The sequence below is a fragment of the Pinus tabuliformis genome, chromosome 6 (genome assembly GCF_031772625.1).
Source record: "Pinus tabuliformis cultivar Carrire ecotype Pingquan chromosome 6, CPIR1, whole genome shotgun sequence".
Taxonomy (NCBI): Eukaryota; Viridiplantae; Streptophyta; class Pinopsida; order Pinales; family Pinaceae; genus Pinus; species Pinus tabuliformis.
Window position 1 is genome coordinate 1,741,328,490 of NC_142292.1, and position 27,355 is coordinate 1,741,355,844.

The window sequence follows — 27,355 nt, forward strand, 5'->3', positions numbered from 1 at the left end:
GTTAGTTATCTCTCCTTTTGCTTCTTTGTCTTCATGTGTTAGTTTTCTCAGAAGGGCATCATAAGCTAGTACTTGGCTATGACTCTTTCTATCTACCTGATTAAAAATCATAGACATATAGCTATCATCTTTTTCCCAACTATCAATTTGGATGAACTCACAATCATTTATAAATGATTGATCTTCACGGTTAAGAAGATTTGAATTTTTCCTATAACATGAAATAGTAAAAGTTCAATTAACTTGTACATAGATGAATTGTTTAACTCGAATATACATTTTCAATGTGTTACCATGTAAGATGCATCCTTGAGTTTATTTTCACCTTAAAGCTTGACAATAACATTGCCAATTGTGTGTCTAAATGAAATGTCACAAATCTCCATAATGGTGATGATGTGACTTCTAGAAATCCCGTAACCACTTTACTACGAGGTTGATAAGTATAAGGGTCACTATCATAGTCAAAGTTTGGAATATTGAAATCATGGGGAATATATGTAATAACCAGGGAATAATCCATTCAAGGTATGAGTTTAGCAATGTCTTCACAGTCGTCTTGTATTACTTGATATTGAATAGTGTCACGCCCGTTGCAAATGAAATGAGTAAGAGCTGGATCAAGTTCAACATTCTTAAGATGTTGCTTCTTCAATCTTTTGAACTTAATTTTTTCAATAAAGGTTCTGAAACTATCTGGTGCTGCATTTGCATCCTTCCTCATCTTTAATAAAATAAACAAATATATGTGTAAGTTATAAAATAAAAATAGTATATAGATGAATAAAAATGAATGTATAAATCAACATAGTTTTTTAAATGCAAGATAATTTTTTTTTAATGTTGATGTAGAACTTGAATCTGGATAGTTGCATACAGCACCATCCCAACTATCTTCATTCAACAATTTAACCATTTGTTTTTGTATTTTCATGTAAAATTTGTGACTAAATAGATAAAGTAAAAAAAGTTAATATAATGATATGTATAACAAATACTACCAAGAACAATATGTTATATTTATAAGAAAACTATAATCTAGAAATGAGTAAAAAAAATCAACAGACTTACTTTTGAAATTCCTTAGACATTTCCTCCAATGATATTTCCCCTGACCTCACACGAGAAAATATTTCTTTGACAAGTTTTTCATTCTTCACTCCTTGCAATGCTCTCCAAGGTGCGATAGTCATATCTTCTGGAAGCTGCTTCATTTCAGGACCCGACTTACTCTTGCTACATATCAATGGCTTAAACATTTTGACCTTGTAGTTTTTAATGCCAATGTTCTCACACATGATAAAAATCTCATTAATAAATTCCCATATCTCTCCAGTCCTAAATGCCACCTGGAAAATTTTATCAATACCTCTGAATAAATTAGTATTTACTCTTTCGCTTTTTGAATTGATTTTCTCCTCTATTTGATAGCCTATTTCCATACAACATTTCTTTCAGAAATCTATAATAACATTTATCTTATCCCCACCACATTTTTCTTCAAAATCACTATGAATAAATCTCTCCCTTTGGATGAAAGTCATAGACATCCTATGTTCATTATCTGAATGATGATCCCATGCCACTAACTTTTCTTCTGTATCTAATAAACCAACATAAATGATACATTTCATTGTTTCAAAATGTGGGTTATTCGGATATTCCTGCATCAATTGTCTTTGAGCTTCTACTGAATAGTTCCCCCTTAGGACATAATAATTGTATTCAAAACATTTTGACTTATCAAATACTTCTTTGTTGGGAACCTAAACTCGATAAAAAACAAGCACATAATTAACCACATGAGCATATGGATTGTACCTCATCAAAGTATTCAAGTTGTGAACATGTAGGTGGTATGGATTTTTGATTTGATATTTACATTATCCTTCACTTGCCTTATAGATTTGTCTCACATTAAGCTGAAATGTACGACCACCCTCAATTAAGTTTCTCTTTGTCAAGTTCTGTTGAATGGCATTTTGTTTTGTTTTAATAATGCCATCCTCTAAATCAACTCCTCGTGTAATGATTTCTCTTCTTTATTTTGAATTTTCACTAGGATCTTCACTATTGGTAATGATTACTTCAGAATGTTCAACTTTAATTTTCTTCCTCATAACATTCTCATCAACAGATTTATTCTTGGGCATTGTTACTTTTGGTCTTTTACTACTCTTCTCCTTTTTAACATCAGCTCCAATGTCATCCTTAGTAATGACAACATACTCTTCAGTGTCAGTTTGAACTTCCTCATCTTCAAAAGTAACCTATCTACCTTCGCTAGATTTATCCACTAGAGGCACTTTTTTCTGATCCCTTGGATGTAGTTTTGTAGCATCACGAATTACTACCTTTTGCTTGTTTTCCATATCTTCTTCTGACACTGAGTAGAAACTACTGACAACTTCCATAATAGTATGCTCTATGAAATGAGTGGCTCCCAACATAATTTAAACACTTTCAAAAAATTCTTCCAAACAAAATATCATATGTCAGTAAAAACAAAGCTATAAAAATATAATGAGACAATTATAAAAAAATAAAAATAATAATACTTACGATATTTTGTGTCATCTCATTTATGATTTGTTTACAAAACTTTGTAGATACCTCTCTCGTGGCATACGATGAATATGGTAACTGGTATTTAATCCTTTCATGTGACTTGGGCGGTTTTGTAAGTATGTAAACAACTTCATTGTCTAGTATCGAACACATGTCTATGACCTTTCCCAACACCTCATAAATTCCATTATTGTTAGGTATATCAACATATAGATATATATTCACATATTAGATTTGTCTTTCTTTCACATACCAGACATTTGCTGGAAGTTTCACTTCTTTTTATTTCTTCCAGTATGAAATCATCTTTTTATCATTTGAGGCACTTAAAATATTTGTAGCTATTAGCTCAGGTTTGGTTTGTTCAATAGTATTTCTCGAAGATCCACATTTAACAGTCCTTGGTCCATAAAGATTCAGAGAAATATTATTTGATGCCATGTTCTTGAAAAAAGGACACTGATATAAATTAGTAAATTACAAACAAAATGTAGCTTAAAGTAATAAACAAAACGATAAATGATAATTAATTTTGTAAAACATAACAATTTAAAAAAAAATAACTACGAAATTTAAAAAATATAGTTCCCTACTACCGCACACTGGAAATCATTCGTCTGCCTGAGCCAGTAGTTGAGCCTAGCCCCCATACCCCACCCTAGCAGCTCACCAATTTCTTGCCCTACCAACCCCAGCCCCCTGGCCCACCTTGGCGGCCCAACTACTGAGGTGGGGTGAGAGGCTAGTGCCCAGCCCCCCCTACCCCAGCGGCCCAATGGCCAGCCCAGTCGGCAGGTTGTTGGGTTGTTGGGGTGGGGTAGGGGTGCTAGCAACCAGACCCCTGCCCCATCCCAACGGCCCAACTGTCGGCCAGGGCAGCAGGCTGTTGTGCTGCCAGAGTGGGGCGGGGGTGTTATAGACATATTTGGGCACTGTAATGCCAATCAAATATCTCAATAAACCAAGGGATCTTAAACCCCTTAAAGTGTTGATTCAAACCCTAAAGGATCATGGTCAACTAATTACATCATTTCCCAGAAGTTCCACTTGAAAAACTACTCAGAACTGCCCAAAACTAGACCATACAGACTGCTCCATGCTAAGGGTACGATGCATACTAGCTGTTACACTGGCCAGGTGCGATGCATACTGAAGGAGCCTTCTATGGGGTGTGATGGGCGAGAGTAGACAAATGGCAGAGGCAGTTTGCTAAGTGGAAACCCAAAGAATCTTCTAGAAACTTCTCATATGACACTTGCCTCTTTGAATTCCCCCAAGGATGAGTAAGAGATCATGAAATCTCCAAGTGTAATCAAGAAATATCAGTGAAATGACACTAATCAAAAACCCAAAAGCTGACTCACCCCTCTACAAATATCTATAAATGGATCCCTCGGCCTAGAGATCCAAAGGCTGGAATTTTGTAATATGTAAGGAAGTGTTTTTGGTTTCTCTTTGAGAAGAAACATTGTATTGTTGGGTGATCTTACTTTTCATGAAGTGAAGAGGGCTTTGATGCTGGGAGGATGATGCTGGATTAGACAATTGGGTTGTAATCCTCTCTTCCACTTCTAATATCAATAAAGTTCTTTTATTTTTCCGCCATATAATTGTGTACCTGTAAATCTTGTTATGTGTGGATGCAATTGTATGGTTAATATATTTCTGATTCTGCATTATTTATGATATCATAGATATCGATGCTTTGATGGTGTGTTGTTGCTTAGCCTCTATAGATATTCTCTAAAGCGGGACAAGTAGGAGAAGAGTGGCAAGCTCTATCAAGGGAGAGAGGAAACAAGCAAGAAGCCAAGAAAAAGATACAGATTGGTGATCTCTGCTTCTCTCTTGTCTATCATACATAAAGGAAATCTTGAAGTGCTTTGAATTGTCTGTTTCTAAGATAGCTACTCGTCTTAGTGGGACTAGCAGATCGAAAAGACACTAGTTTTCCTGGAAAAAAAATGGCGACTCCACTGGGGATCAAATAGTTTGTTTGTTTGTTATTGTTGTTTGCTTTATAAATTACAGACGGAGCCTAAAGTTGAGCCAGCTAGCCTTTGAACTGCTTTTGTTATGCAACTACAAAGTAGATCGATGTTGCTTCAGTCAATCTCCAGGTTGGTTTATGAACTGAACATCTGACTTGCAAACATCCTAGGTGCCCTAGTGGTAGCTCAATAACCTCATAATATCATACCCCTATACTTTGTTTTTACTGTCTATCATAGCTCAGCCTAAATCACTGAACTTAGCTGCAAATTTTGAGTAAAAACCAAACTCAATTTCGTACCGTGATCCATCGCACTGTCTCTAACTGGAAATTTGGATGCATCGCACCTCCTGTGTGTTGTAGTTGAGATGCATCGTTGTTTCCCTTAAGGACAGGTGCAATGACTGAATGATACTGTTTCCTTCTCTGGAATTTGGTTTTTTCTTCATTGTTTTCAACTCTATTCAATAGTTTTGCTGCTTATGATCAGTATATCATTGTTGAATCCTTCTTCCTTTACAATATTCAACGTCCATTGATCAAGAATTGTGAATGTTTTTTATGTATTTTTCATCATTTACAGTCCTCCTTTGCAAAGAGTAGCTTAATCGAACTGTCATTTTTTGATTCAAAAGTGTCGTAACTGTCATTGTGAGTCGAAAAGAAGAGTGTCATAAAATCTTCCTCTTCTAGATAGTCTATTGTACTTTTTCCATTGTATTTGATTTGAATTGCCAGTATGTGAAGTGTCGAAAGCCGTTTTCCATTCGAAATTGAAAGTGTCATCTTAGTCTTCCTTTCATTTTGAAAAGAAATTGTTGAAGTGTCGCTTTGAAGAAAATAGTTCAAATCTGTACCTAGTTTTCCTTTTTGGCATTCTCACATTAAGGAAATTGAAAAAACAAATACATGCATGTGCATTTTCATTTAGACTGCATGCGGAAAATGATTTAGGAAAAGTGCATTTATTTTGTGCTCTCTGCTCTCTGTTGAAAGAATCATACTTTTCTTTCCTTAGTAGCTAGGATTTTCATTGCTTAAAGACAGACAAATGACTTTTTATCATTTTATATTGCATATTTAGGAATTTTACATCTACATCATGCGGTCAACCTTGAAAGGAAAACTTCTTAAAAAAGATGAACTCCAAAATAAGCCTCAATGAACATAAAAACGCTTTGGAACCTAACACACAACATCTAGAAAGTCTAGGCTAGAGATGTATTCTGGTGTCATAAAACTTGGTAACTATCGTTTTCATCGAAGATTGGGTGATTCTTCCTCTTTGACACGACAACTGCCAGTACAGAATTGTGCTCCCCGTACCATCGAGTATATATTGGGAGACCACAATAGGCTGATATCCTTTATACTTATGAAGCCATGTCTATCGCCCTATCGATCACAATGCATTGAACACAACATTCAGGAAGACTGACTGCCGTACGTAAAGTCCTTGGAAGTTTCTCTTTAATTTACCACCAAGGTGTATATAGAAGTTTTGCAATTGGTTTGGTAATCCCGCTGTCTATATTTCTAGAGTAGTCACTTTCGTTCCTTTTCGACTCTTTAAAAGGAAAGGTCCATCTGAGCACTTGTCACTTCAGGCTCATTAAAAATCAAAGGCGACTAAAGTCACATTTAGCTTTTTCTGGACTCTCAAAAATTGAAAAAGCAAGTTGTGTCAAAGTGTCATAAAATTTATTTAATTCGGAATAACATCCATACTGCTTCGTTGATCTTAGGTTGAGGTAATGGAGTCCGCCAATCAAGGATTTCCCCTTGGGGGGAATCCTAGTCCTTTCTCTTCTTGGGGAGATATTGGTGCTCCATATATGGCTACATTGTCCCTTCCAGGAATCGCAATTGGCCTGCCAGTATGGCTATTCTCAACCTCTATCGTTCAAAAAATCGTAATTACTCAGTAATCGAATCAGTAACCATATGATACTGGAGTTTCTCCCTCTCCTTCTTCCTCTTCGCTTGGTGAAACTAATGATACTAAAAACCAAGTAACTGAAAAGAAGAAGAAAGGGAAGGAGAAGAAGAAGAAGAAGCCAATTAAGTAAGGGGGTAACCATGCATCATCTGGTGAAAATCCACACACCGAACCTTGCAAACCCAAATATCCATTCATAATTTGCAAAGGAAACCACTTCCATCGATATTTTCCTTGCATTCCATGGATCTTGAGAGACTGGTCTCCTCACTTGCACCATCGGGTGTCATTAACCTCTGTAGATCATGTTGAGAACTCACCATCAACTAGTGAAAATGAAGTCAATGGATGGAAAGGAAGATCCAGATTTCTTTTTAGGTTGTGTGAAGGCGATCATGCCCTTCACCGCTATCCTTTTCTGGACGAAGCTAAAAGTGTCTTGGATAACCGTCCTGCCTCACCATAGCAACTTCTGCCTAGATACAAGAAACTCTTGCCAAGTCCATCACTAGTTGAAAATCCCACTAACATACCTTAGTTGTCGATCGAAACACCTATCGTTGAATATAAATCCTCTGAGTCCATACCGGACCAAAGTCAACAGGTCAGGATGGTAGCCGACCTAGTCTTGCCTTCAGAAGGTCCACCTTCAGATGATACAGTCTCCAGAAAGAATGATAACGACACCGTTCATTATTTTTGTTAACACAGAGTCTGATGAACATGGGTACAATCTACTCGTTCCTTTATTGCAAGAGGGAAGTTCCCCATTTCGAGAGATTCATCCGGTCATTTATTCGGTCCGTCCTGCAAGCAATCTAGTCATTTCCTTCAATTGGAATCTACTAGCGGGACCCTGCCTTCAATCTAATGTACCATTCTGAATCATAGTACAAGTTTACAAAATGATCATGTCTAGCACTAACATAGATGAAGGGGCTTCCCTGAGTATCCTTTCCTCAACTGCTTGGAAAGTGATTGGTTCTCCATCGCTTCTGCCTAAGAATCGAAATTTTTCATGCTTCAATAAAGGAACTAGTCGACCATTAGTGATCCTTCCAAATTTACCTATAACTTTGAGAAGGAAAACCATTCACTTGAACGTGATGGTAGTCCGAGGGCCACTATATTGCAATCTACTCCTTGGGTGTGACTACGTTTAGAGCAAGGGAGCTATTGTTCCCACACTCTTTTGAGTGATGTGTTTCCCATATGAAGGCAGAATGGTGCAGCTTGTCGACCATCTTTCATTTCCCAGTTTGAAGACAACTACGAGTCAAACATTGTCCCTAAATGGTCTCTTTGCGTCAAGAATGTCTCTTCAACCTCCAGTTCATCCACCTAATTACCACGAGTAATTCGGTGAATGTAATGGAGCTTAGGGGGCATGCACCCTGGTCTACTTTGGCAGGGCAACCCAGATGAAAAAATAGATTTCCTTGTAGGTTATATGACCAGTCTTAAACACCATTTCTGTGTAGGATATGGGATCAATCTGGGACATTTATCTCCTTGCACATTATGTGATTGGAAGCTCACACCATTCACCTTTGTCTATTTTGATGAATAGAGCCAAGGATGTGTTTTTTCTACTCCATAGGCGAAATGATCCTGCTTAAATGCAGTAACTTCCATAAGGTAATTGGAATTCTCATTTTCTCTGCACCTGGGGGCATGCAAACCTTTTTTATGCAAGTGAAAAGCAACCAGCGTAACTCTAACCTCGTAGTATTTTAGCCTAACTTTTAGTTCAACTACTTAGGTTAGGTGAATGGTCTGATCCACCATTCACCTTTGTCGGCAGCACGCAGGCAAAGCAAAGGAAATGTTTTATCTAGACGGAAGACAAAACTATCCTACCTAAGCTCAGTAGTTCATTAACTCTTAGTGTAGTTAGTTCTGTAGTTGGTCATTTCTAGCCTGCATACAAAAAGGAAATTAGCAAAGTTTTGCATGGGGTAAGCTCACTAAAAAATGAACCTACTAATAAGAGACATATTTAAAGATGACTGGCATGAGCAATATTACCATAGGGTTCAAGCTCACTAAAAAATAAACCCGCCATTGAGCATAGTTTCTAAAGAATCAAGCTCATTAAAAAATGAATCCACCCTCAGTAAATAACCTTTATGATTTCCTTGCTATTATCCCTTTGAGCCTTGGTCGTGTTCTTACCGTCACCTCTACTCTTTTCACTGACCATATGCCTCCACTTGATTGCTTACCCTTTTGAGGAACAGCTGCGATGAGTAACTCTATTAGCCACCCTCATTACACTGTCGTCTTTGAGAAGATCCAAACTTTCCTGGAACCAGTTGCTACCCAAAAACATCACTCGTTCCTAAAAAACGAGTCTCTTTTAAGCTCTTTTTAGACTCGTAAAATATGAAAGGTTGCCGAGCTACTAGCCTTTCCAGCTCGTTAAAGTAAATGGAAGCACCAATCCTCCTCTACATTTTAATATTTTTGGACCTGAGGGATCATTCCACAAAAAGATCAAGCGCTTGTCTTATTAGGCTCACTAAAGCCATCAAAAAGTCATCCCTTTCGTATTATTTTATACTTTTTCAGACTTAAGGGATTATGCCATGAAAAGGGAATGCTGGAGTTTCCTTTCCATCTCTTTTCAGACTATCCAAACATGAAATGGATCGAGTTGTATTTTTCGTTAAACTCGCTAAAACAATAGCGACAAACTTGTCCATCTGGACAAGAGTGAGTTTCACTGTCGCTAGGCTCGCTAAAACATAGCAACAGGTTTTCCCGAAGGGAAAATTATAGAAAAAGCATATGTTATCCTCCTCAAGCTTGACAAAAATAAAGAGGTATTAGTCAGCAATTATTGTGTAAAAAGGGAAGAAAACTTGAAGAGCTTCATTGGTAGCAGGTCGCCCTTAAACATGATACTTTAACTCCATCACCATGATTAAGTCAAGTTGGGCTATTTCATTCACCGGTCACATCACCATTGGTCCTCCGTACCATCCATTTTTGGGGTTAACGCTACCAATCCATCACAATGTCACCGATATGATCAAGAGAACTCATTCAAAGAATTCACCAACCCAACCAATGCCTCATCCACTACAATACCTTCACTCTCCATTTTTCATGACCACCATTCCTGAACCTTGTATCATCAGATCGTTTTCACCGCTAGAAAATCATTTGCTTCATTATGTGTCATAGATGTGGGATTCATTAAGGCACCCCTACGATGGGTCACTTCTTGTCGACCTCAGCTCATTATCCAAGAAGTTGGCTTAGGAACAACCCTTTCAGTACTTTGAAGCTTGCATGCCTTAATGGCAAGTTTCTCACTTCCCGCGAAAAGTTTGCATCAATTACCTTCGTCTGAAAGATTTTGCCTGGTATTCGACATTGACTCACATATTAACACCATGTGAACTATACTGTAATACCTTGAGGGTCATTATCATTATCGGTGATTCCTCTCGTGCCTGTTAATAGCTTACATCATTGGCTGGTAATCAGGTGTTGTCTTTCCATGTTCGACTTCAGAACATCTTTTCACATGGATCGACTTGTACATTGGGTGAAGATTGAATGAGTTTGAAGACCTCGGATCTAGGTTCATCCATCCGTGCTGCAATATATTCAGGAAAATAAAGACATAAATGTACACCATAGCTGCAAAGATGATCATCCAAGCTAAGGGATGATGGCTCTACAAGAATCGCCATTCTGCAACAATAGATGATTATCTTTCCTATGTACATGAAAATGAATTTATAAAGTTGAGCATGGGAATGCCCACCTCAGCTAAATCATGAAAATCATATGGAGATAATTTATTGTATTATATTTTATACAGGTCACCTTCCGGTTCGAAAAACCTCGGATCCTCATGATAAAGCATTTCACCCGACATCAGAATATTTACAACCTCATGCTTTAGGGGGAAACTGTTATAGACATATTTGGGCACGGCAACCCAAATCACATATGTTGATAAACCAAGGGCTCTTAAACCCCTAAAAGTTTTGTTTCACACCCTAAAGGATCATGGTCAACTAATTACATCATTTCCTAGAAGTTCCACTTGAAAAACCACTCAGAACTGGCCAAAAATGGACCATACAGACTGCTCCATGCTAAGGGTGTGATGCATATTGGCTGTTACACTAGCCAGGTGCAATGCATACTGAAAGAGCCTTTTGTGGTGTACGAAGGGCGAGAGTATACAAATGGGAGAGGCAGTTTGCTAAGTGGAAACCCAAAGAATCTTCTAGAAACTCCTCATATGACAGTTGCCTCTTTGAATTCACCCAGGGATGAGTAAGAGATCATGAAATCTCCAAGTGGAATCAAGAACTATCACTGAAATGACACTAATAAAAAACCCAGAAGCTGACTCACCCCTCTGCAAATATCTATAAATGGATCCCTCAGCTTAGAGATCCAAAGGCTGGAATTTTGTAATTTGTAAGGAAGTTTTGTTGGTTTCTCTTTGAGAAGAAACATTGTATTGTTGGGTGATCTTGATTTTCATGAGGTGAATAGGGCTTTCATGTTGGGAGGATGATGCTGGATTAGACATCTGGGTTGTATCTTCTCCTCTACTTCTATTATCAATAAAGTTCTTTGAGTTTTCCTCCATTTAATTGTGTACTTGTAAATATTGTTATGTGTGGATGCACTTGTATGGTTAATATATTTCTAATTCTCCATTTAATCATATCATAGATTTCGATGCTTTGATGGTGTGTTGTTGCTTTCCCTTTACAGATATTCTCTAAAGTGGGAAAAGTAGGATAAGTGTGGCAAGCTCCATCAAGGGAGAGAGGAAACAAGCAAGGAGCCAAGTGGAAGATACAGGTTGGTGCTCTCTACTTCTCTCTTATCTATCATACATAAAGGAAATCTTGAAGCACTTTGAATTCTTTGTTTCTAAGATAGCTACCCATCTTAGTGGGACTAGCAAATCAAAAAGACACTAGTTTTCCTGAAAATAGGGGGGCTGGTGCCCGGCCCCCCACCCCACCCCACCCGCCCAATGGTTGACCCAGGTGTTACAGATCCATTTGGGCACATCAACCTTGACTTATAGATCATTACTATTAGGGCCCATGAAACCTTAATTTAGTTGTTGCATGCCCTAATGAAGTCAACCATCAGAATGCCTCCTTCCTGAGAGATTCCATGGTTGAAATCATCCAAAACCTGCCTCTAAGAAAATCAGTACAGGTAGGCCTTTATCAAGGTACACTGCAATGCAACCCAGTACACTGATAGGGTGCACTACAATGCACTTGAGCCCTCTTTGGCCTACGGTGAACGAATTCGAGAGAAATATGCATTGGGGTTTGGAATATTCTTATCCATACAATGCTTCTAGAAGTTTCCCAAAGCTATCCACTCTTTTGGGCTCAAAATTGGATTAGGGAGAAAGTTAAGGAACATCAATCCCTTTATCCCTTCCTCCATGGAACTAAATCCTATGTTTGGGAGGGCATTCATGTCACCATTTATGTGTTGGCATTACGATACATATGTTGTACTTGATGGCAACCCACTCATCTCAGATAATAAATTATAATGTAGAGAAAATTTCACGCACTTATATGCAGAGAAAAGTTTATTTCATGTAGAGAAAAGTTCACGCACTTTTATGCAGAGAAAAGTTTATTTCATGTAGAGAAAAGTTCACGCACTTTTATGCAGAGAAAATTTTATTTCATGTAGAGAAAAAGTTCACGCAAGGAAAAGCGCGTCTATGTTGGAGAACTTACCTTTGGTCCATGGTAGTTAGTCCAAAGCGCGTATATGTTAGAGAACTTACCTTTGATCCATGGTAGTTAGTCCTTGGTATTTGAACCTATGGTTTTGGACCATGGTACCTCGTCAGAAGTGTTGATCTCACACACTTTCATGCAAGGAAAAATGTGTATATGTTGGAGAACTTACCTTTGGTCCATGGTAGTTAGTCCTTGGTATTTGAACCTATGGTTTCGGACCATGGTACCTCGTCAGAAGTGTTGATCTCACGCACTTTCATGGTTGGTTCATGGTATTAGTCCGATAGTTTTTGATCCTATGGTTTTGGCTCATGGTATTGCATCCAAAAGTGTTGATCTCACGCACTTTCATGGTTGGTTCATGGTATTAGTCCAAGAGTTTTTTGATCCTATGATTTTGGACCGTGGTATTGAGAAAGGCCTAAGGCTATAAAAGAGGAAGGAGATCATTTGGCAATGCATCATCTGAATTATTGAATATCTGATAAAGTGCTAGATCTGGAATACTATGATTGGGTTTTGGTGCAGATCTGGATCTGAGCTAAAGAGGGATCTCACCAGTTGATGGAGAACAAGATCTAAGGATAGATTGGGATCAAATGGTTTGAAATGAACTATCTCTATATATTTGATTATGCTTATTCTAGATCTGTGATATGAACTGGGTATAACTTAAGTTTGAAATCGCTGCAAGTCATGTTTGAATATTTATAGATCTGTACGTGGGTTGGCTTTGGTGTAAGCGCGTATATATGCAAGTTTGGTTCATTGTAGTAGCATATACAATTTGAGCTATGATATTTGAAGTCACAGGTGGTTCTGGTTGTTGATGGGCTCTGATGACAGTTTAAAGGTGTCATTATTTTGCATATCCTGTTTGGTTGATTGTGTTTAGCTTTAGTATTGATGGATGAGAACTAATATTGGATCAGGATCATAATGACTCATATTTATGTGATCTGATGGACTAGATCTGGGTGCTAACACATATATTATCCTTGTATATGTATTGATCTAGTGTTTGGGTGATTCAGAAGATTGAATGATTATGTGCCTCAATGATATTAATGGGTCCAGTATGAAAATTGGATGAAACGTGGCCTTTCAGATTATGATTCAGTGTATCCAGTCTGAAAATTGATGAAACGCGGTACCTGGAGGAAGAAAGAGAAGGTTTTAGCCTTCGGTAGGTCCGCACCTACGTACTAGTACATCAACTAGTACAAGAGCCAAGGGGGTGGTAGCTCCCTTCTAGTAGCAGCTGGAAAACAAGTAAAGGTTGGAGCATCTCAGCAGGTAGCAGCCTGCGTAAAGGGGGTTGTAGCTCCCTTCCAGGAGAGTCTGGAGAATGAGAGAAGGTTGTAGCCTTCTGCAGGTAGAAACCTGTGTACTGGTATAAGTCTGCACCAGTACAAAACTATTGTAAAAGGTATTTCTTATTAAAGAAGATTGAGACGACTTGCAGCAGGTGGTTTTCACCCACATTGGGTTTCCACCTTACATCAAAGTGTTCATGTGTGCTTCTTGTGTGTGATGATCTGTTCTATTTTACTGCTCTGGTTTACTGCTCATATGGTTAATAATGTTCTGATGCACTCATTAGAGATCAACTAACTGAATCATATGTTTAATGGATATATACTTGTTGCATCACATATGAATCTTAATATGGAAAGAGAAAAAGTTATATTGATCTGATAATACTGATTCACCCCCCCCTCTCATTATTATTTCCAACAATCGGTATCAGAGCAGGTCCTTTGGTAGAAGTTTGATCGCTTGAAGGAGATCCGTGGAACTATGGGAAAGAAGCTTAAGAAGAAAGCACCTAAGAAGAAGAAGACATCTCAGAAGAACTATGACAGTTGGGAGAATCGATTGGGGATTAGGTATAAGAAGCTCTTCAAATTCAGAATTAGATTTAGAATCATTTCAGAATGAAGATGAACTATCAGGTATGAATTTGCTATCCTTTGATGTTCTAGCTATCTATCCATTTGGAAAAGATGAAAGTGATAGTGAAGCAACTGAATTTGCTTTTATGGGTGAGCAAGAAAAGTATCAAATATAGGAAGTATTTATAAGGCTTACAAACAAAATTAAAGATCAACAAGATCTATTGAACAAAAGGGAATGTGCTTTCAAAGAAGAAGTTACCAAACTAAAAGCTCAATCAGAGGAAGGAAACAAGGTAAGAAAGTTACTCGAGGACAAGGAAAATCAATGTCAAAAGTTGCAGGGTGAAGTGACATCATTAAGAGATGAAGTCAATGAAAGAAGCACAACCATCAAGAAACTCAGAGATAGATCTAGTTACTATGAAAGTCTTGAAGCCACGATCCGCTCGCTAAAGGAAGATCTTGAAGAATCAAAGAAGCAGAATAAAGATTTACTCCAAGCTATTGAAAACCAGGTAAACGAAGATATCAACTTAAAATCTCAACTGGAATGTGCCTTCGGAACTCATCAAATGCAGCAGGATCTGAATGAAGAACAAGAAAAGGAGATTCTCAAACTAAGGCATCAGTTGGAAGAAGGAAGGAAAGTTGAAGAAGACATGAAGAGGCAATGTCTAGAAAAGGAGGAACAACTTCAAGTTGAGGTAAATATCTTGAAAGGTAAATTAGAAGAAAAGGATAAACTATTATGATTTCAAGATAGTACTAAAGCCTTGGATGATATTCTTAGTAGTCAAAGGTCTCCTGCTATCAAGACTGGTCTTGGTTTTCATGAATTTGTTGAAGGTGAATCTAGTTCACAAGGTGAGGCAAGGAACTCTAAAGAGAAATCTAAAATGATCAACAAGGAGATGAAAGGTCAACCCCATCAACAATCAAGGAAAGAGACTCCTCAAAGAAAATATCTTACTCCTAACTATGGTCGGCCATTTACGCAGATGAATAATATTGAATGTTATGAATGTCATAATCTTGGACATGTTGTAGCTAGATGCAGAAGAAGGATGGTTCAAGATTATCACACCGAAAGATCATCACATTCCAGGTACTTCAATGGATATTGTTTTTCTTGCAATTTGTTTGGTCACAAAGATGCTGATTGTTACAGGAGGAAAATGAAACATGTAAGATGTTATGCATGTAACAAGCTTGGACATATAGCAAAGGAATGCAGGAACAAAGCACGGACATCACACCAAAAGGAGAAAACATCATCACACTTGAAGATATGGAAGAAAAAGGAAGTTTAGTCAGAAAGTGGCGGCACAACACATTATACAGACATAACAGAGGGAGCCGGAAGTGTAAAACTTCAATCTCCTGTGCAAGCTTGATAAAGGGAAGTTGCATATATACACGAATTTGTTACTGCACAGTCGCATATATGATTGTTTGAAGAAAGGCAGTAGGGACAAATTCAAGAAAAGGATCAGTTTTGATCTAATTGATAATGGTTGCATTTTGCTAATGATGTGTGGATATGATGGTTAGAAGTATTGTTGATTAATATGCATGATCAGATTTGACAGATGGCACAGGTTTAGGGGGAGCATATGCTCTTCATGCATTGTTGGCATTATGGTTAATAGTCCTTGGTGATGATGCTTATATGGATAAATGATTCATCTAGCTATGATATGGTTATGAGTTGTTCAAATGATTCTTGGGGTTACATAGTTGATATTTAGATCAGATTTGTGGTTGATTCTCTAATGGTGCTTACATGGTGATCTTCATAAGGATAAGGAGAAGTACATAGCTTACTTGATGATGAGTCACTCATATGCTGTTGTCGTCATATGCATAAAGATCATATATTACAGTTATGATGCAGGATTCCTATTGTTCTTGGCACATATATGGATGAGGATTGTTGGCTGGATACATGGATGATTATTCAATGTTGCATTGTTGGAGACATGATGATGATGAGTTCTTACCTATATGATGATAGGTTGTTTCGTACATATGTTGATTGATATTCCCAATTGATGATACTTGGTCCATGCAGATCTGGATGGCTATGGTGTTTCTCACATATCATAGAATGATTCTGTATATACAGAATTCTGTTCAAAAGGATGAGTTGATACAGACATACCTTGATGATTCATGCACTAATACAAGTTGCTGGTGACAGATGCTATGGAGTAGATCATTCAGTGTCGTTGCTGATGTTTATCATGATCTTATTTAGGTGTTTGGTCTCTGTTATAAATGTCATGTATATCATTCGATGTAAAGGTCATATCAAGACTCATGATGTAATAGTGTGTCTCTATCTATTGTAGTCATTTGATGAAATATTTCAGTCATTTCAAGGTCATGTAACGGCCTATGTTGGTTTCCCCACTATGCCTGGGATGAATGATGTAATGTACTTGGTTGTCATTTTCTGGTATATCTCCACTTGGTTGGATGTATGTATGAGTATTTGGTGATAGGAAGGTAATTTATGATGTATAGAGTCATGTACTTCTTGTAGAACATCTTTTTGCAGACCTTGCTTAACAGTCAGGGGGAGCATGAACAAGCATATTTCAGTAGAGCAGAGATTTCAGCATGTTCTCCGAAAAAGCATGGACAGATTGGTGCACCATGGCATATACAAAGGGGGAGCTCATTCAGAGATTTCAACAGGTACTCAGGGGGAGTATGAACAGCAGAATGCCTTTCTAGGAAAGAGAATATCTTGGTTCGCCCTTTGCCCTTGATGTCAAAGGGGGAGAGTGATTGGTTGTTGTTGCCATCAAGTCCAAAGGGGGAGATTGTTGGCATTATGATACATATGTTGTACTTGATGGCAACCCACTCATCTCAGATAATAAATTATAATGTAGAGAAAATTTCACGCACTTATATGTAGAGAAAAGTTCACGCACTTTTATGCATAGAAAAGTTTATTTCATGTAGAGAAAAGTTCACGCACTTTTATGCAGAGAAAAGTTTATTTCATGTAGATAAAAAGTTCACGCAAGGAAAAGCGCGTATATGTTGGAGAACTTACCTTTGGTCCATGGTAGTTAGTCCAAAGCGCGTATATGTTGGAGAACTTACCTTTGGTCCATGGTAGTTAGTCCTTGGTATTTGAACCTATGGTTTTGGACCATGGTACCTCGTCAGAAGTGTTGATCTAACACACTTTCATGCAAGGAAAAACGTGTATATGTTGGAGAACTTACCTTTGGTCCATGGTAGTTAGTCCTTGGTATTTGAACCTATGGTTTTTGACCATGGTACCTCATCAGAAGTGTTGATCTCACGCACTTTCATGGTTGGTTCATGGTATTAGTCTGATAGTTTTTGATCCTGTGGTTTTGGCTCGTGGTATTGCATCCAAAAGTGTTCATCTCACACACTTTCATGGTTGGTTCATGGTATTAGTCCAAGAGTTTTTTGATCCTATGGTTTTGGACCGTGGTATTGAGAAAGGCCTAAGGCTATAAAAGAGGAAGGAGATCATTTGGCAAGGCATCATCTGAATTATTGAATATCTGATAAAGTGCTAGATCTGGAATACTATGATTGGGTTTTGGTGCAGATCTGGATCTGAGCTGAAGAGGGATCTCACCAGTTGATGGAGAACAAGATCTAAGGATAGATCGGGATCAAATGGTTTGAAATGAACTATCTCTATATATTTGATTATTCTTATTCTAGATCTATGATCTGAACTAGGTATAACTTAAGTTTGAAATCGCTGCAAGTCATGTTTGAATATTTATAGATTTGTATGTGGGTTGGCTTTGGTGTAAGCGCGTAACTATGCAAGTTTGGTTCATTGTAGTAGCGTATACAATTTGAGCTATGATATTTGAAGTCACAGGTGGTTCTGGTTGTTGATGGGTTCTGATGACAATTTAAAGGTGTCAGTATTTTGCATATCCTGTTTGGTTGATTGTGTTTAGCTTCAGTATTGATGGATGAGAACTAATATTGGATTAGGATCATAATGACACATATTTATGTGATCTGATGGACTAGATCTGGGTGCTAACACATATATTATCCTTGTATATGTATTGATCTGGTGTTTGGGTGATTCAGAAGATTGAATGATTATGTGCCTCAATGATATTAATGGGTCCAATATGAAAATTGGATGAAACGTGGCCTTTCAGATTATGATTCATTATATCCAGTCTAAAAATTGATGAAACGTGGTACCTGGAGGAAGAAAGAGAAGGTTTTAGCCTTCGGTAGTTCCGCACCTACGTACTAGTACATCAGCTAGTACAAGAACCAAGGGGGTGGTAGCTCCCTTCTAGTAGCAGCTGGAAAACAAGTAAAGGTTGGAGCATCTCAGCAGGTAGCAGCCTGCGTAAAGGGGGTTGTAGCTCCCTTCCAGGAGTGTCTGGAGAACGAGAGAAGGTTGTAGCCTTTTGCAGGTAGAAGCCTGTGTACTGGTATAAGTCTACACCAGTACAGAACTATTGTAAAAGGTATTTCTTATTAAAGAAGATTGAGACGACTTGCAGCAGGTGGTTTTCACCCACATTGGGTTTCCACCTTACATCATGGTGTTCATGTGTGCTTCTTGTGTGTGATGATCTGTTCTATTTTACTGCTCTGGTTTACTTCTCATATGGTTAATAATGTTCTGATGCACTCATTAGAGATCAACTAACTGAATCATATGTTTAATGGATATATACTTGTTGCATCACATATGAATCTTAATATGGAAAGAGAAAAAGTTATATTGATCTGATAATACTGATTCACCCCCCCCCCCCCCCCCCCTCTCAGTATTATTTCCAACATTATGGCATAACTTCCTTCATTCACCTAGAAAAAGACCACTCATCTAAGTGATCAGGGGTTGGAAATCATTGAATTATAGGGAGATGTTGTTAGTATGAGACTTGAGTTGGTTTTAAGTTTTGTAATGATCTCAAAATATCTTTCTTGTTATGAGGAGAGGATGGGATTGAACTGGGGGAGTAGCACTGAATCAAACAAATTGGGTTATAACTCTTCCTTTTACTAATAAAGTGTTCAAAGCTTTTTCCATATGTTTTTATTATTTATTGATGCTTTCATATGTGTAATATATACTTGATTCCATTTTATGTTTAATCAATAGATCATTATCATATGCTTTGATAGGTTTTTGTCTTCTATCTGTGTGTAGGTACTTTTCAAGTGGATTAACTATGGAAAGGAGTGACATAATTGGTCAAGGGAGATAAGGAGTAAGAGAAAGCTTCAGATAGGCTTCTTTACTATCTTATTAATCTACTGGTTATAGAAAAAGTAGAGAATTATTTTCACTGTTGTTCTACACTTAGCTACTATTCTAGGGGTTTAGGCATTTATCCATAAACACTAAAACTTCCCAAAATAAATTGGCAACTTCACTAGGCATTGATTATCCATCTTAGTAGCTTATCAACCTCCTAAGATATTTTTACATACTATACTTGTGGTCGTTGGTTGAATTTCAGTCTTATTTGATTGAAAGTTGTGTCAAAGTATGTAAAATTACCTTCAGAAATGGCTTACTGTCACCAACGTAGCCCAGTGAACGACATAGTGTGCTGCAATGCACTACCTGCATAGAGCCAGTGCACTGAATTGCACTGTCTCTCACTGCAACCGGCTTTGATCCCTTGAGGGTCAGTTTCCCATTTAGGAGCTAAAGCTTTTTTCCAATTTTCTCATGTTTGAATGATTTGCTGAATGTCAATGATGTCTTGACTCTGAAAATATTTTTTCATCTCCTTAGTTGCCCCTACTTAGACTAGGATTGATAAATGTTTCTTATGTATTTACTTTTTAATTTTCAATCTATAGTCGAAAGTTAGTTTTTTGGTCGATTGATCTTTGTCAAAAGAAAGTGTTGTAAAATCGTCTTTTCCTTTGAAAATTGAATTGTTCTAAGGTCTTCATTCATGAAAGATTGATTGATTGATGTGTGTATTTGATTAGTCTTTTCATTGAAAGTGTCGTAATTCCTCATTTCTTTGAAAACAAAAGTGTCGTAAAGTCTTCCTTTCATTGAAAAGAAATTGTCGCAAAATCATCATTTTTATGAAAAGAGTTTATTGATCAATTGTGCATTAGTATTTCCTTTTTGTTCATATTCACATTAAGGGAATCGAAAAGAAATACATGGGTGTTGCATTGAAAATGTTTGTGTGTTCTGATAGGAATAGTATAGGGAATTTTCATTTAAAATGTGCTCTTTTCTCTTTGTCAAAGATCTAATTGCTCTATCCCTACTAGCTAAGGATTTTCATTGTTAAATTGAATGGAAAAAATGCTTATCATATTAGTAGCATTTTAGGAATTGCAAAAATACATCAAGTGCTGAACCTTGAAAGGAAAATTCTAAAGAAGATCAACTTAAAATTTATCTGAATTTAACTAATGGAGCATTGTCACCTAATGAACAACATTTAGAGGTCTAGGCTAGAGACGTGTTCTGGCGTCATAAAACAAAGCAGTTGTCGCTAACTTGTCTGCAATATATCTCGAGTGTGACACCTCATTTGACGTACGTGAGTATATCGTAGCTCATCCACGTACCTTCGTCTATATAGGGCGGTGTTACAGTATGTAAATTATATGGGAATGCTCTCACTGTGTGGTTTTGCATTAGACAATGCTTATATGGATTAGGCCTCCTTGTATTTTTGGGTATATATAGGAGGAAAACATTAGGTTTCTATCCATCCTTAGGTAACCAAGTCAGTCGCCTTGTACACTATGATACATCGAACACATCATTCGGGGAGATTTCCTACCCATACTTCCTGGTTTGCTGGGAGGTATTCTCCAGTTCATAGTTACTAAACATTTTTCCTAGATTATCCCTCTTTTGTTTTGTTATGTTACTTTGATTAAAATAAAATTAATTGACCATGGATAACATCCTCCATGCTAGCTCCTTAGTTGATCTTATGTTGAAACATAAGGCAATAGACCCAGAGTCCACCGACCAAGGAATTCCTTTTGATGGGAATCCTAGTCCTTTTCCTCCTTTCAGAAATATTGGTGCTCCTTATATGGCTACATTGTCCCTTCTGGGATTTACCATTGGCTTGGCAGTATGGTTTTTTTCAACCTCCTTGGTTCAAAATGTCATGATCTCTCCACAATCGATTACACCTCCAGCTCGACGAAATCAACCTCTAGTTGATCCTAAAGTTGACCCTTTGCCTTCTTCCTCATTTTTTTCTTCCTCCCCTTCTTCCTCTTTTCTTGGTGAAAGTATTCGTACTAGTAACCAGGTGGCCAAGAAGAAGAAGAAGAAAATTCAACAAAGGGCCAACCAAGAAACCATTGATTTGAATGCAATATCTGATGAGAAACCATCCATTAAGCCTCACAAAGTTCAATATCCATGCAAACTTTGTGCAGGAGACCATATTCTTTGAAATTGTCAAGATATTCCTTAGATCTTAGAAGAATGGTCTTCCCATTCACATCATCCTATGTCATCAACTTTTGGAGATCATGTTGGTGACACACCATCAACTCATGGTAGTAAAGTTCATGGAAATAAGGGTAAAGTTAAGTTTCCCTATAGTTTATGTGAAGGGAATCACCCCATTCACCTTTGTCCCTATCTTGATGAAGCCAAAGAAGTGTTGGATAACTATCCTGCTTCACCGCAACAACTTCCATCTGGTTATAGGAAACTCTCCCTAAATCCTTCACTTGTTGATGAATTGACTAACCAAAATCAACCGTCGATCAAACGCACTCTCTCTGAAAGTGAATCCTATGAGTCTATACTCGACCCAAATCAACAGGTCAAAGTAGCAGTTGACCCATTTTCACCTTTAGTAAATTGTACCTTTCGCGAAGAGAGTGAATATGATACCACTCAGGTTGTTTTAGTTTCTTCAGATTCAAATGAGCTTGGGGGCAATCCGCCTGTTCCATCAAGACAGGAGGAAAATCCTCTCGTTCTCGTAACTGAAGGGGTAAATTATCCCTTTTCTACGGTACACCCTCCAAGTAGTCTAGTCACTTCCTTTGATTGGAATCGATGGGAAGGATTCTATCTTCTTTCTTAGGTGCCTTTCCATATCATAGTATAGGTTTGTAATATGATTGTATCTAGCACTATTATAGATGAGGGTGCATCTATGAGTATCCTTTCATCAACTACTTGGAAAGCACTCAATTCACCATCGCTTGTGCCAATTACCCAGAATATGTTGGCTTTTAATAGAGGAGCTAGTCAACCATTAGGGATCCTCCCTCAGTTACCTACTATTTTGGGAGGAAAATTCGTTTATCTGAACATGATGGTAGTCACAGGCCCTTTAAATTACAATTTACTTCTTGGGCGTGACTATCTTTATGACATGGGAGCTATTGTTTCCACAATCTTTTGAGTGATTTGTTTCTCTAATGAAGGCAGAATTGTCACCATTGACCAGCTTTCATTTCCTGGTCCAAATATAGCTACTAGTCAACCATCTTCCCTAACTGGTCCTTTGTTCCAATGGTATCATCCCTGCCACGGGTTAATTATGTGGCAACCCATTCCATACCTACATCAACTAACAATCAATTCAGTGATGTTGTACATCATGTACTAGGGGCATTGGAACTAGATGTCTCCTTCATGACCACTTATGAGATGTGATCAAAAGGATAGGATGATAGTTCTTTGTCTTGTGTCAACCTTGTTAAAAAATGAAACATGGAGTATGAGGATGGTTCTTTTACTGTGTCAACCTCGTTAAAAATATGAGGCAAAAGAGTACGAGGATAGTTCTTTGTCTTGTGTCAACCTCGTTAAAAAATGACACCAAGGGTATGAGGATAGTTCTTTTATTGTGTCAACCTTCTTAAAAAATGAAATAGGTCTATGAGGATGGTTCTTTTACTGTGTTAATCTCACTAAAGATGAAACAACCCCAAAGAGGATAGTTCCTTGTCTTGTGTCAACCTCGTTAAAAAATGAAACCAAGGAATATGAGGATACTTCCTGGTCTTGTGTTAACCTCATTAAAAAATGAAACAAGGAGTATGAGCATAGTTCCTTGCCTTGTGTCAAGCTCATTAAAAAATGAAACAAGGTCCCATGGAGCAAGTTCCAATTCAAGTCTTTGATTAGATCTTGTAAAATACCAGTCGAGTCTTTCACTTGATCTCATATACGAACCTTCATTCCATCCACGTGATAGCCATGAGTAGTCTACTTTGGTGAATGTAATGAAGCTTGGGGGGCATGCACCTAGTGGTAAAGTTAAGTCTCCCTATAGGTTATGTGAAGGGAGTCACCCCATTCACCTTTTTCCCTATTTGGATGAAGCCAAAAATGTGTTGGATAACTGTCCTCATTCAACATAGTGAATTCCATCTGGTTACAAGAGACTCTCCCTTTCATCATGCTAGGGGCATGAAAACTGAATCCAAGCATATTTTTTCGTTTCAAGCTTGTGTGAACATGAAACTAAATCCAAGCATAGTTCTGTATGGTTCAAGCTTGTGTAAAAATGAACCCATTTCCATTTTAACCATTGTGATTGCCATTCTATTAGCATTGTTCTTTCAAATGCGGCTTGGTTGTTTCATTCCATCACCACCATCTCTTTGGCTGATCATATGCTTTCACTTGGTTGTTTTACCTTTTTTGAGGAACAACTATAATGAGTGGTCTTATTAGCTAGCCTCTTCACATAAATCAACATGTTTTGAGAAGTTCCTACATCACCAAAACCAATTGCTACACTAGACACCACTTGTTCCTTAAAGCAGAGTCTTCTTTAGTCTTTTTTAAGATTCTCTAAATATGAAAAGATTGTCAAGTGCTTATCCTTTCCAGTTCATTAACGGATTGGAAATGATATCTCTCTTGTATTGTTTTATGCTTTTTTGGACTTGAGATATTAATTCACAAAAAAAAACTTGTGGTGTTTCCTTTTCGTCCCTTTTCAAACTCTCTAAACATGAAAAGAACTGAGTTATCTTTGTCGTCAAACTCGTTAAAAACATCAAATAGAGAAAAACTTGTCCATCTAGACCGAGTTTCACCTTCGCTAGAATCGTTAAAGTGTCAAATAGCGATGGATTCAACTGAAGGGTGAAATTATACAACAAGCATATGTTATCCTCCTCAATCCTGATAAAAATAAAGTGGTACTGGTCAACAATGACTAGGGAAAATGGAAAAAATGGGAAAACCACTTTATGGTAGCAAGTCGCTCTTGAACATGACACTTTCACTTCATCTCCGTGACTATTTGGGTTGGGTTATGCACTTGACGATTATCATAGTCATGGTCTATCACACCATCCATCACTTTTGTTTTGGGTCAATGCTGCCAATTCATTTAGATTATTTGGGTTGGGTTATCTACTTGATGGTTATCATACCTATGGTCTATCACACCACCCATTACTTTGGTTTTGGGTCAATGCTGCCAATTCATTCAGTATTGCCAATATGTTTAAGAGAAGTCATTCAGTTCAAACTTCATCCGTTGCAATACCGTAAACCTTTATTTTCATGACTGCCATCCCTGAACCTTCTCTCGATAGTCGATTTTCATCTCCAAAACCATTTACCTCGTTTTGTGTCATTGATATGGGATACATCAAGGCCCTCCTGCGATGAGTCGCTTCTTGTCAACATCAACACATTATCCAAGAAGTTGAATTAGAAGCACCCCTTTAGTACCTTGACACTTGCATACATCAATGGCAGGTTTCTCGCTTCTAGCGATAGGTTGACATCACTGGCCTTCAAACGAAGGGCTTTGTATGGTGTTCAACATCAAATCATTTATTCACACCTTACAAAATGTACTATAGTACCTTGAGGGTCATTATCATTATCGGTGATTCCTCTTGCATCTATTAGTGGCTTACATCATTGGCTGGTACTCAGATGATGTCTTCCCATGTTCGACCTCAGATCATCTATTTACATGGTTAGACTTGTACTTGAGCGAAAGATTGAACGAGATTGAAGACCCCGGATCTAATTTCATCCATCTAGGTTGTGATATTTTCAGGAGTACTAAATCAAATGTACAATGGCCTTACATTCATGGTCATCCATTCGTGGGTCTATATCTGTAGACGACTATATTTGTACATGTAATGAAAGTTTATAAGCTGAGCATGGGAATGCCTTCCCTCAGCAAGTTCATGAGAAAAAAATCAAATTATCATGATATATGTATTGTAATTGATGTAGGTCACCTTCCACCTCAAAACCTCCTCTCCACATAATAAAGTATTTCACTCGACATACATATTTATGACATCATGCTTTAGGGGGCAACTGTTACAGATCCATTTGGACACATCAACCCCGACTTACAGATCAGTACTATTAGGGCCCATCAAAACCCTAATTCAGTTGTTACATGCCCTTATGAAGTCAACCATCAGAATGCCTCCTTCCCAAGAGATTCCATGATTGAAATCATCCAAAAACTTCCTCTAAAAAGATAAGCGTAGGCATTCCTTTATCAGGCTGCACTACAGTGCAACCCAATACACTGCTAGGGTGCATTACAACGCACTTGAGCCCTCTTTGGCCTGCGCTGGGAAAATTTGAGCAAAATATGCATTGGGGTTTGGAATATTTTTATCAATAGAATGCTTCTAGAAGTTTCCCAAGGCTATCCACTCCTTTGGGCTCGAAATTGGATGAGGAAGGAAGTTAAGGAACATCAATCCATTTATCCCTTCCTCCATGGAACTAAATCCTAAGTTTAGGAGGGCATTCATTGTCACCATTTATGGCATAAATTCCTTCATTCACCTATAAAAAGACCACTCATCTAAGTGATCAGGGGTTGGAATTCATTGAATTATAGGGAGATGTTGTTAGTATGAGACTTGAGTTGGTTTTAAGTATTGTAATGATGTCAAAATGTCTTGCTTGTTATGAGGAGAGGATGGGATTGAACTAGAGGAGTGGCACTGAATCAAGAAAATTGGTTCGTAACTGTTCATTTTACTAATAGAGTGTTCAAAGATTTTTCCACATGTTTGCATTGTTTATTGATGCTTTCATATGTGTAATATGCACTTGATTCCATTTTATGTTTAATCAATAGATCACTATCATATGCTTTGATCGGTTTTTGTCTTCTGTTTGTGTGAAGGTACTTTTTAAGCAAATTAAGTATGGAAAGGAGCGACATAATTGGTCAAGGGAGATAAGGAGTAAATGAAGGCTTCAGGTAGGCTTCTTTACTGTCTTATTTAATCTATTGGTTATAGAAAAAGTAGAGAATGATTTTCACTGTTGTTCTAGACTTAGCTACTAGTCTAGGGGCTTAGGCGTTTATCCATAGACACTAAAACTTCCCAAAACACCGAGTGGCTGGCAATTGGGCCACCACGGTGGGGAGGGGGGGCTGGCACCCAACTCCCCACCCCACCCGAATGGCACAACGGCCCGCCGCCTGGGCCAGCCGTTGGGTTGCCAGGGTGGGGCGAGGTGTTGGGTAGCCAGCCCCCCTCCCCTCACGCACGAGACCGTTGGGTTGTCGGGAGCATGATCAGGCCCACCATACCCAGTGTGGATGTAGTGGGTGAATCTGTCCCACAAAAAAAAAAAATTCTAAAAATAAGTAAATAAAAAGAAAAAATCATTAAACTTATTTAATTTTAAAATTTGCACAACGGAAAAGTTAACTAACCTTTCAAATGCAATAATCCTCCATTGAATATGTTGTTAATAGCAATGTAGCTACTCCAAAAATTCACTCCAAGTGTTTCAACGAACCTCATAAAACCTTCATGTGATGTGAGGAATAGTGATAATGAAGTTTATGATATAGAGGAAATTACAGAATTGTTTTACCATATGATTAATGTGGGATTAATTTATATATATATATATATATATATATATATATATATATATATATATATATATATATATATATATATATATATATTAACATGTAAATTTTCTAATAGTAATATAGGAAACTATGATAAAGTGAACATTACGGATTTTTTTTACAGCACAGTGAATGTGGGATTAATTTTATTTACAAGGTATGATAAAAAATTAAAAAATCATTCAATGGTCTAGTAAATGTTATATAGTTTAAGTAATAAATTAATTTACGTGAAAGATTTATTTTACAATTTTAATTTAAAATATTTATTTCATAAGAAAAATTAGTTAAAATTTATCAATAAA